Consider the following 12,309-nt stretch of genomic DNA (forward strand, 5'->3'; position numbering starts at 1 on the left):
CCTATTGCTGGATTGCACGACAGGAGCGTATTTCATTTTGTAAGAAGTTGCCAAGCTGTCTTGCAAAGTGGCTGTACTGTTCTGCATTCCCACCGGCAACGACTGAGAGTTTCTCTTGCTCTACATCCGCACCAGCGAGAGGTTTTGTCAGTGTCCTGAGTTTTAACAGGTGTGTGATACAAGGGTATATCTGCATTCCTCCAAATCAGCAATACTCAACCGGCAACATTAGCACCCTCTGGGTATCTGTTAGAAATATACATTGCTGAGCCTGACCCCAAACCTACTGAATCATAAACTCTGGGGTGGGACCTGGAGATCTGCCTTTTAACAAGGCTTCCAGGTGATTCTGATATACATTAACATCACTAAACTACATTAAAGTTTGAGAATAAGGACACTAAGCCAACTATTTCACAAAAATCTCCTGGCAATTATTATTAGTCCTTACTGGCCTAATAGATTGAAAGGAAGGAATGATATTCTAAATTTGGGGAAATGTTTCTCTTCCCCTTCTGACAGATTTGAATAAAGCATATTTTCCTAGTTGCTTCTAAAGGCCTTCTTATGACCATGAAGAAGACCAGCCTCGGGGTGAAACCAATGCAAGGGAGATTTGGAAAGAACTCATGTCCCGGGTAATACTACTGAGAAATCAAATCAACAACCTGTAAAGTGTGACTGATTTATCTATGGACTTCCTGTTACTACAAGTTCATAAGTTTCCTTATTAATTTATATGAACTGGCTTTATGCTACTTGCAGCACAAAGCACCCCGATAAAAATGATTTATTTGTAAAGTCTGCCCTAATGTTTATGGTTACTGTCAGAACCTCCTCCCTACACTGTTTGGGTAATCTATGCAAGCCTTGCTTCACTTAAATATGTGCATGCATTGAAAACCAATGGCAGATTTTATTTTTATTTTTATTTTTAAATGTTTATTTACTTTTGAGAAAGAGAGAGAGAGAGAGAGAGAGAGACAGAGCATGAGCAGGGAAGGGACAGAGAGAGACGGAGACACAGAATCCAAAGCAGACTCCAGGCTCTGAGCTGTCAGCACAGATCCCGACGAGGGTCTCAAACTCAAGAACCATGAGGTAGATCATGACCTGAGCCGAAGTTGGACGCTCAACTGACTGAGCCACCCAGGCGCCCCAAAAAACCAATGGAAGACATTCTGAATTAGAAAGTTACATCCATGAGGGCAATGTATTCATTTGTTTTTCTCACCATTTTGGGCTTCTCCCAAAGCCTCGAGGATACCTGTCAAATCATGGAGTCTTAATAAGTATTTGTCAAATAAATTAATAAATGAATAAATAAATGAAACAAACTAAAATGAGGGATGGAGAGTATTTTGATTATGTCTACTCAGCTTTCCTACTCAGTATCCTTTCAGCTGATTTCCTGGTGGTCAATTGATACCTGCTGCATTCCTGGATACCACATCATACAGCATCCCATAGCAAAGGTGAGAAAAGATCATTTTTCCTTGTACATAATTAAAGAGCAAAGGAACCCTTCCCAGAAGACTCCCCAGTCCTGTAGTCTTCCCCGCAAGACTTTCTGACCAGAATTTCACAGACTGAAGATCTAAGTGTAAAAACTCTTTTTAAAATATTCAAAGACAATGTGGGAAAATAACTTCTAAAACAAGACTGGAAAGTGAGTAGCCACAGGGAAAAAAAAGGGTTTAATTAGCAAATGTTACTTCATATCTGGCTATCTACTGATAATAAATTCACTTCCATTTGGATTGATTTAAATTCTAATGACAGTTTTATCATATATTAAAGTATATGGATAGCCCTGGAGGGTAAGACTGATAGATTTAACTACATAAATTTAAACATTTCTCTTTAATAAAATATACCATGAATAAAGTCAAAAGGCAAATAGTAGAATGAGGGAAAATATTCAAAAAACATAGGACAAATGGTTAACAATCCTACTATATAAAACACTCCTACAAAATGAAAAGGGAACAATTGGAAAAGTATCCTAAGGATAGAAATAGGTAAGTTCATGATGAAGTAATATAAAAAGTCAATTAGAAACACGAGAAAAAGTGAAATGCAAATTAAAATAGTGATGTGCCATATCTGAGCTAATAAAAACAAAATTTAAGAGATTAATATTCACTGCTCAAAAGTACATTCAGAAATCAACTGTCACACATTGCTGATACTAGAACCTTCCGGAGAGTAATCTGACAACATCTACTAAAATCTTCAATGCATCTATCTTTGTCCCACCAGTCCTACCTTAAAACTGTAACCTACAGAAATAAAAACATTTTAATGTAAGGAAATATATGTACAAATATTTATTGAAATATTCATTTTAATAGAAAACAATGACCTCCCTACCCATCAAAAAAAGGAGAGCTGAGGGGTGTCTGGCTGGATCAGTGGGTAGAGCATGCAATTCTTGATCTCGTGATCGTGAGTTCAAGTGGGCACAGAGCTCACATAAAAAAAGAAAAGGGAGGAGAGCTGAGTAATTAGAGTACCCATATTCCAGAAAAATAAATAGCTACTCCTCAGAATTAAATTATATATATATATATATATATATATATATAGTACTAGACTCTAGCAACTGGAGAGATGTTTAGTAACTATTGACAAATGTGAAATAAAATTGCAGAATACCATGTACAATATGATCTCATTCTGATAGAATGAGCAGTAAGGAACAGATCTGGGACATATACTGATATTTATATGCCTATATGGGCATAAAGAGAGATGTGCAAGGAAAACACTTAAGTATTATCCCCAGGAAAGAAACTGAAAGAAAGATGTGAGCATCTATTAACTTCTGTATTGTTTGCCGCCTTATATGGCACTTATTACTTCAGTAATTAAAATAGACAAAAAGATACAGACATTAACAAATAAAATGTTACTTTTGATGATTCATGATCCAACTTAAAAGCAATATAGTCTATCTCACGAATAGTGAAATAGCAATATATAATATTTAACAGAAATATATATTAACATCTGTATCTTTTCTATTGCTAATTTAAGCTAGAGAGGGTTTTCAATGCCCACTGGAAATCTGTGTCTACAGTCACTTTTCTAGATCTATATAGAAGAAGAGTTGCTATTTGGTCAATAGAAATATTTTATCTGAATAGTTCTATTACTTATACTATTCCTTCTACAAGTGTAATTAATAACATGGTTGGAAGATCAGCAATTTTGATATCAAACAGTTCTATTATCATTCTTATTTTAAGAAAAGGTATAACCATACTTCCTAATAAAATTTCTTGTATTTGTGGTTTTAATCTAGTTGATATGCATTATTCATTTTTAAAGTTATCTATTCCCTCGCAATTTATTCTAATATGTGATGCAATTACCAGTTCTTTATATTCTAAAAATTTATAAAAAATATTTATAAAAAAACAAGCAAAGGAACATGGTTGACCCTCGTAAACTAAAATCTTGACATATCATCAAGGTTTCATAATTGTTGTTATTACTGTGCAGGTCTTAGTTCTCATGTATTTTACTTATTAACTTAGTTTTAAACCACACAAACAGCCTTATCCTTACAGAACAGAGCAGGCAAGCTCTAATTGGAGGCCAAATGCCATAGAATGTACTCTGATGAGTTATCTGTCCACATCAACGGGGACAAATATGCTGACAGCTGGTTTGATAAGAGGGGAATGAATCTGGGCATGCCTAGGGAAGGATGGATAGAGGCACACAGGAATAAGAGGTCAAAGATGAAATCTGTCTACTGTATTTCCCAACGCCTGACCTTGGTTTTGGACATGCTGCATCTGAGGGCTCAGGTACAAACACGTGGTATACTTGGGAAGTTAAGAATGAGTGAACTTTTCCTAGGATGTTCTGAAGATAAAAGCCATTCTGAGACTAGATCTTTCTGCTCTTGGTTCAGGGGCATAGAACACAGGTTAGCCTGTCTCAGAAAGTCTTCACAGTGGACGATTTTTCCTGTGTACCTGAGTTCCTTCCATCCAGAGCATCAGAACCCTCATCTCCGATCTCATTCAATAAGGATCCCCAAACTACCTGAGGTCTGTGGCTCAAGGGCAAAAGGAAAGACATCCCCCCAAAACACTCATACTCCACAGGCTGCCTTGTTGCTCTAATCAAACTGTGGTTGTCAAGCTTGGCGTGTTCTGGGCCAACTTAGAGGTGACAGTGTCGGGGACAGTACTCTTCAAAGGTTTGAAGTGTCAGAACATTCCTCAAGTCACGACTAATTGCAACACACCCGACTATCATGGAATAACGATGTCTCGCACGTGAAGTTCAGTTACCCTATTTTCTTTGCTACCCTCCAGTGACTCTGGGCCGTACGCGGTTTTCTACCCTGACGACACTTGAAAGAGTCCAAATGCAACATTCTCCCAGATTCCAGTGAACGTGTAATCATTTTTTGACATTAGCTTGAGGACATACATGCATGTTTTGTGTTACTTACAGCAAACTGCAACTTGATGTAGGTGTGCCAAATAAAACCCAACCTGCTCGGCTTAACAGTCCTACTGGAGGGTTCTGCCATGGTAGTACTAGCCTCAGGTGGTGACAAGTTTATGAATTTTATAAACTGATCAGAATCCACTAGCAAGCCTACTTCGAATTCAGGGCATGCCATGCGACCAAAGTATTCGGCTAGTCGTTTTTCATGCATTAGCCCATTTCGTTCTCCTGGCAGTGCTATGAAGAAGAAGGTGTCAAGGACTAGAATTACCTGGAAGGTTAGGTCCAGAACAGAGAAGTAATTTGTTGAGCTGTTTTTAGCTATTAGTATCAGAACTACCCGAGTCAGTCAGACTTTAAGGTGAAAGAGGGGTGCCTGGGTGGCGATGCCACATGCCTGTGGGCTCACACACAGGGAAAGTGCTGACCCAGTCTTTAAAGGCAGCAGGATCTGAGGTGGAGGTTACTGTGCAGCCTCTGGGCATAAAGACCTGTACACGCCTGCTGATTATATTATAAAAAAAAAAAAAAAAAAAAAGATGCAGCATTGCCACGATGAGTCTGTCCTCTGCCCAAATGCAAGGATGCTACTTAATGCAATGTATTTACATCTAGGGCCTCATAGGGAAACTACTTCGTATGCCCTTTTAATGTTTATAATTAAAAAAGGTTCTTAATGGTTTCATGTGTTGGAAATGCATTAAAAACATGATGCCCTTTGGCAGAGCTGTTTCAGAAGTAGAACTAGAACACTACTTTTTTCCCTAGTAAATACATTTAAATTAAAAATAAATTATGTTCCATTCAGTGAGGTCTCTGGCCTGTATTTCCCATGAATAGCAGCCATTGTTAGATCTTAGAGAGGCTCCCTCCTGCTCATGAGGGCCCATGGGTCAACCGTGTAAGTCCAAATTCGTATTTGTGATAGTTTTGTACGGAAAAGACAAATTGGGCTATCCTTGATACAGGAAGAAAACAAATCAGGTTTTGGCAGGGGTATTATTATTATTATTGAGAGAGAGACAGCACAAGCAGAGGAGGGGCAGAGAGAAAATCTCAAGCAGGCTCCACACTAGCCCATTGTGGAGCTCGAACTCATGAGCCGTGAGGTGAGATCAGGACCTGAGCTGAAATCGAGTGTCAACGCTTAACCAACTGAGCCACCCAGGCAACTCCTGGCAGGGTATAATTTCAGATCAGCCCCACTGCAACCAGAATGATTCTTTTTCTCGCACAAGTAGAACTAAGACACAGAGACGCTGGCCTTCAGTGGAATGCAAGTATCACACAGTCTGGGCATCATGTAAGGCCCCCTTGCTGAGAAGCTATCACTCCTCTTTTCCCGTATGTGAATCTCATTCAGGTGTATTTAAAACCAGTCTTGGGGTGCCTGGTGGCTCAGTTAAGCGTCTGACTCTTGATTTTGGCTCAGGTCATCTCATGGTTTATGAGTTCGAGCCCTGCATCGGGCTCTGCACTGACAGTATCGAGCCTGCTTGAGATACTCTCTCTCTCCCTCTCTCTCTGACCCTCCCCTGCTCTCACTGTCTCAAAAGAAATAAACTTTGAAAAAATTAAAAATGAATAAAAATAAAACCACTCTCTCCAGTGTCACATTTAGCAAACCCGGGGATTAACATTTCAAAACCAATATTAACCAAAATCTCGTGAGATTTAGACAAGAGCAGGTAGGACAGAAGGTACTACTGTAAAAGTACACTAAGAGACATCCTCAGGGTGTGTGTTGAAAAACCACATGAAACTGCAGCCTTGTAGTTCCACAGAGCATTTCCATGGTCAGGGCCTCTGAGCCCTTGCTCACGTATACATGTGTTCATCAAAGCCCATGGCAAGGACACACGAGAACAAATACACACAAATATATTTGTTCTCGTGCAACAGAACAACTGCTGTCACAAAGAACAGGAGATACATGAAAATATTCCACAATGGGTTGGGCACAAACTCAATCTGTCCCAGACCATAGGGAATCTGAAGGGGTAGGGACCCAAAAGCACATGGGAAACATGGCCCACGTCTCGTGTCACTGAAGATAAGAGGGCTTTAATTACATGTTATGGAAGTAACTAAGCAGACCAAAAAGAAATTTTAATGTAACATATGTTTGGAGTTTTTTTTTTTTAATGTTTATTTATTTTTGAGAGCGAGAGAGCAAGCAAGCGGGGGAGAGGCAGAGAGAGAGAGAGGAAGACAGAAGATCCCAAGTGGGCTCCATGCTGACAGCGGAGAGCCCAATTCAGGGCTCGAACTCACGCACTGTGAGATCATTACCTGAGCCGAAGTGGGACACTCAACAGACTGAGCCACCCGGGCGCTCTGAAGTTTCTATTACAATGATGTAAAGGTTCCAATGAGGTATACATAGAACAAATATACACCTCTATGCAAATAGGCATAAAATGTACCCACCTTTACTAGTTTAAAAGAATGGTACGTTGTAAAACACAATCTAAAATTTCTTGTATCACTCTATTCTTGACAAACAGAAGGTCAACGGCTGACAGGACGGCTGCACCACCTGCAAAGGTACTTCTAGAGTACTTATTTATATTTTGACTCTCTGGCAGCACAACAGTACTACCTGCTTTAGTAGGCAAGGCTTCCATGAGTCATAAAGATGAAGTGTTTTTTAATACATTGAGCACTCAGGTCATGATCTTGCGGTTCATGGGTTCGAACCCCACGATGGGCTCTGTGCTGACAGCTCAGAGCCTGGAGCCTGCTTCATGTGTGTCTCTCCCCTTCTCTCTCTCTGTCCTTCCCCCACTCATGCTTGGTCTCGCTCTCTCAAAAAACTAAACATTAAAAAATTAATACATTGAGCATTACGAATTTCATTAGAAGCCCAAGTTGGTGCTTAAAGTCTCAAAATAGTTTACAAAAAGTCACATGAACTAAGTATAAACAATACAATTATCAGATTAATTAAAAAGGTCCAATCACACATGCTGTAATATGAATGAACCTTAAGGACATAACGCCAATGGAATAAGCCAGTAACAAAAGAGCAAATTTTACACGATTCCACTTATAAGAGGCACCTAGTAGTTATATTTATGAAGGTAGGAGGCAGAATGGTATTTGGTAGGGCCTGGCGAGGGGGGTTGGGGAATTTGTATGGCTACAGAGTTCCAGTTTTGCAAAAGGAATCAGTTCTAGAGATTGAATGTACTCAGCATTATTGAACCATACACTTAAGAGATGGTTAAGATGGCAAATTTTATGGAATGTGATTTTACCACAATTAAAAATAAAAGGTACTCTAATAAGAAAATCTCCTGCTTCCCTCCATTCTCTAGCTCCTCTGTCTTTCTGTGCAGCATTTACGATAGTATATATGTATGTATATATATTTGTTTATTGACTGCACATTTCCTCCCTCACATACCCCAAAGAGATCAGCTCGGAGGGTAGACCTTGTCCAGTTGCTCTACCCTCAGAGCCTTGTAAATTTGGGTGTTCAATAAATATTTCATGAATACATTTTTGTTAAGGTGCAATCATTCTTTTTTCCAGATGCTCCATTATGTTAATTCTAAAGAACATATTTCGGTTCAGCTTGTTTTTGCTTTTGCTTTTTTCCCACTCTTACCAATCTTAATTGTTTAGGTCATTAGTTTACCACCATCCTTCTTTAACTCCTGGGGCCAGCTATCAGCAAGTCACTCAGCCACAGTTAAACAATAACCAGGATACATAAAATCAAGATCCCAAAATAAAACATAAAAAGTCCACTGTGAAAATTAATCTAACAGCATCTCCCATTTCTCTTTTTCAAGGAGCTACCAATTAATGGCTTGTGGGATCTAGCTGTACATAATTATAAGAATACAAGATATAGTAGAAAACACAAACTAAATTATATTTTGCTTAACTGGATATACTGAAGTAATTTCAATTCTCCGAGGTTACCCAACTATAGCTGAACAGCAAAATTGGAAGATACGTGGGTATGTGTATAAATCTTGAAACTTGCTCCTTATCGTAATCATTTTTTTAAAAATACCCTACACTGCATAAGCAGAATATATTTATCATTTGTAAAATACCTTTACAGATAAGATCTAACCTGATTTTCATAAACACCTCTGATACAGTCAGAGCAGGTGTCATGGCCCTTATTTAAAGATAAGGAGACAGAACCAGAGAAGCTAAGTGATTTGATCGAGGTCACACGCACAGAGCCTGTGCATATATTTGAAAATAATTCTGAGAAACACAAGGAGCAAGAGCTCTAGAAGTGTGCTACAATTCTTGAAAGAAATCTGACCAGGTAACAAGATTGTGTCTACTAGCCACACATGAAAATCAATTCCATCGTCCAGAGAAGGACAATAAATACTGATTTTGCCGTTTTAATGCAAGAAGTCAAATACATTTTCATGGGTGTCACCAAAACACGACAGGACAGGTCTCAGTGGTGTGGCACAGAAATGAAAACCGAAAACTTGTCCAAAAGAAACAGATTTCGTAGAAGAAATGAGAGAAATGACGTTTGTCATGAATGCAGTGCTCTAAGGCTGAGAATTCTATGAGCCCATTATATAAAACGGGTCCTCAGATTTTCAATTCACCAGGTAAGTAATTATTTGTAAAACATCCAGGGCAACAAAATCAGGTTGTTAACATCTAATTATTTTGATTGGAAATGTTTAAAGACTTTTATTTTAAATGGCAGTTGACTTTTATTGACCATTTGCTATATGTAAGGTTCTACTCTAGACACCTAAGACACATTAGCTCGTGAAGGCCTCATGGCCATACTACAAGATATATATTTAAAAATTTTAATGTTTATGTATTTTTTGAGAGAGAGAGACTGAGAGTGAGCAGGGGAGGGGCAGAGAGACAGGATACACAGAATCAGAAGCTGTCAGCACAGAGCCTGATGCGGGGCTCGAACTTACAGGCTGTGAGATCATGACCTGAGCTGAAGTCGGACGCTTAACCGACTGAGCCACCCAGGCACCCCCAAGATATATATTTTTATTATCATCCCCATTTGATGGATAAGGCAGTGGAAGTCCACAGAAGGTAAGCAGTTTTCCCACGGTCACATGTACAGCTCCGGGCAGAGCCAGAACTCAAACCCTGGCAGCCTGGTCCCAGAGCCTCCATTTTCGACTGCTAACTATGGCTTGAGTAACTTCCAGCATTATTATTTCATAAAAAGGATATTTTAACACAAAAACCAGGTGCCGTATCTCAAAATAAGAGTCATCTCTTCAAATTTAATTTACTTAGCAGTGCTAAAAATGCAGTATTTTCCCCCTTTGAGCTTAGATTTTTGTAAATGTCATCACAGACCTCCACTAGTCTGCAGAACAGGACTTGACAAGCACGAGAAGGGAATATCTGGACACAGATAAAATAAAAGTGAAAGTCAAAGACTTTCAGGGTAGAAACATACAATGGACCATCTCATTAGAAAAAGAACAATGCAAGAATCACAGAATCTCCGTGTTGAAGAGATCTGCAGGGTCAACCAGTTCAATCCTTCTCTGAATACAGAAATCACCTTCTACAATGTCAGGTTCTGCTTGAAGGGATCAGCCATTGCAAACTCACCATTCATGATTCAGTTCTTGTCAAATTTGCACAGGCCCTCTGTTCTTCTCCACCACCTTTCTAAATTCTTTCCATCATTCCTCATTGGTAGAGCAAGGTTCCAGAAACTTTCCTAACCTGGGTGCTATCCCTGGAGTACAGTCCATTTCATGTGCTCTTGCTTAAAACTCAGGGATCAGAAATAAGTGTGATAATTACAGTGAGGCAACCTAGCACCGGTACGTTAAGATTATCACCTCCTTCAACATGGGTGTTTGGCTTTCTTAATGCAACCTAAAATTATAGTAGGTTTTGTTTTGTTTTGTTTTGTTTTGTTTTGTTTTGTTTTGTTTTTGGTGGGGGATAGGGCTGAGGAAATAGCATTATAGAGTGGTATGGGTCATATTATGGATTCCCACACATTTCAACCAAATCCTCAATCTCTTTTTTGTATATTCTGCTGCTAAATTTTATTACTCTAATTCTACAGTAGTACTGTTGGGATTTAAACCATACAGGATGAAATGTGCAACTATTCCTACCACACATCACCCTATCAGATTCATTCGGTGTTCATGTTCAAGCCCGGCCACGGACATTTTCCATCTACTTGGCGGCACGCTTAAAGCCTCCCCACCCCACCCCCGCTTATAAGCTCCATGACTCGCTCCTTGGGAGCCCCAAACGCCCACAAACCATCCGAGTGACAGTCTGGGACCGTACCACACTTTTCAGTCTATAGTCTGCAGCACCCGTATCCTGCCTTGTAACTCAGCCCTGCCTTCCACGACGTCCCACTGCTTATGAGCCACGGCCACCAGCCTTTTCTTCCCATTTTCTCAAAAGCCTCAGGTCAAGAAAGGGTGAACCTGTATTTCTTCATACAGTAAAGAGAAATTGGACTTCACTTTCCTCGCCCACCTATCATGCCTCCCCCTCTCATTTCTAGCTTTGACTCTCTGACCTAACATACTTCTATTTCCCAAGACCGACTTGTCCAACTGCAGGTCTTTCAACCATGTTCAACACCAGCACATGACACTGACAGAGTAGTTCAACCGGAGGTTGCAAACAGTAAGATGAAAAAGCATGCTTTCTCATCAGGCTTCCTCGCTTAAGTGAGGTTTAAAACCTTTTAAGGCAGAGTGTTGGCGTGCACATATCAATTCAAAATTGGTTTTAATCTCTTCAAAAGGACTGACAAGGTGTTCTAAAAGGCACGCCGTCTCTTTGAGAGTTACACGTGTACACATCAGGCAGCAGTAAAAAAAAAAAAAAAATACAAGCATTATATTCAGGGGAAATGTACAGAACAATTGTGTCAATAGCTGAAACAGGCAGAAAACCAAGAGAAAAGACGAAATCTGGAAGGAAGAACAGGACTGGAAACATTACGTAGGCGGGGTTGTCAGTGACGAGAATGGAACAGATGGTATCATCTCTCGGTCTAGACAATGGAATTCTACCCTTTTTTTTGGACAGAGAGGGAGACTATATATTGCCATGCTCAAAATAGGATTCCTTAAAATCACACTGAGGTGAAATCATACTAAACGTACTGCGAACGGAGCATGCTTGGAGGGGAGCGGGTCCTTGTGGGCTCCCATCTCCCCACCCGTAAAAGGGGGTGACAGTATCTGCCCTGGAGACTTCACAAGGCAGTTATCAAATCAATAACAGATCTGAGAGCAATGCCTCTACTGCGAAATGATATAGACAGTGTTATACATAGCCACTGGTTGCGATGATAAGACAATACAAGAAATTGTTTCACAAAAAAAAGAAGGGCAGTTTTATTCAACTAAAAAGAGGAGACGCCATCATTTGGAGAAGTGAGGAAGAGAATGGGTTTTCAAACTCCTTTCTCCTTGGAGCCATCAGCCAGGGCTGTGTGAAGGGCCCGTCCAGAACTGCTGTTTACTCCAGAGACCCTGCATGGCAGGTGGCTTGAGCACCCGGTGGGGGACACTCAGTTGGCTAGAACAGGCCCATCATGTATCCCTGGGGAGGGCGGGGGGAAGTAGCTGTTCCCTTTTCTAATGAAATTTTAAAAAACCACAACAACAACACAAATACAGAATTCTTCCATAAAGTTTTGAACTTGTGGAAACAGTACCCACGCCACAGTATAAAGAAAAAATACTGAAACATCTACACCTGTTCAGATTTAATCATTTCTCCCACCAGCCAGGGTCAGACTGTGCTCTGAGTACCTTCAAAAGTTAAAAAAAGAAACAAAACATACTGATGTGTCTACTTAAAGACTGT

The 12,309-nt window shown here is 39.9% G+C and overlaps 1 protein-coding gene across 2 annotated transcripts in view; it reads right to left on the reverse strand.

The window, feature by feature from the left end:
• Nucleotides 1-12,309, reverse strand: part of PTPRM (protein tyrosine phosphatase receptor type M) — a 788,961-nt gene that overhangs the window by 398,803 nt on the left and 377,849 nt on the right. The window lies entirely within an intron of this gene.

Source organism: Panthera tigris, chromosome D3, assembly GCF_018350195.1.
Source record: "Panthera tigris isolate Pti1 chromosome D3, P.tigris_Pti1_mat1.1, whole genome shotgun sequence".
In the NCBI taxonomy this organism is placed as follows: Eukaryota; Metazoa; Chordata; class Mammalia; order Carnivora; family Felidae; genus Panthera; species Panthera tigris.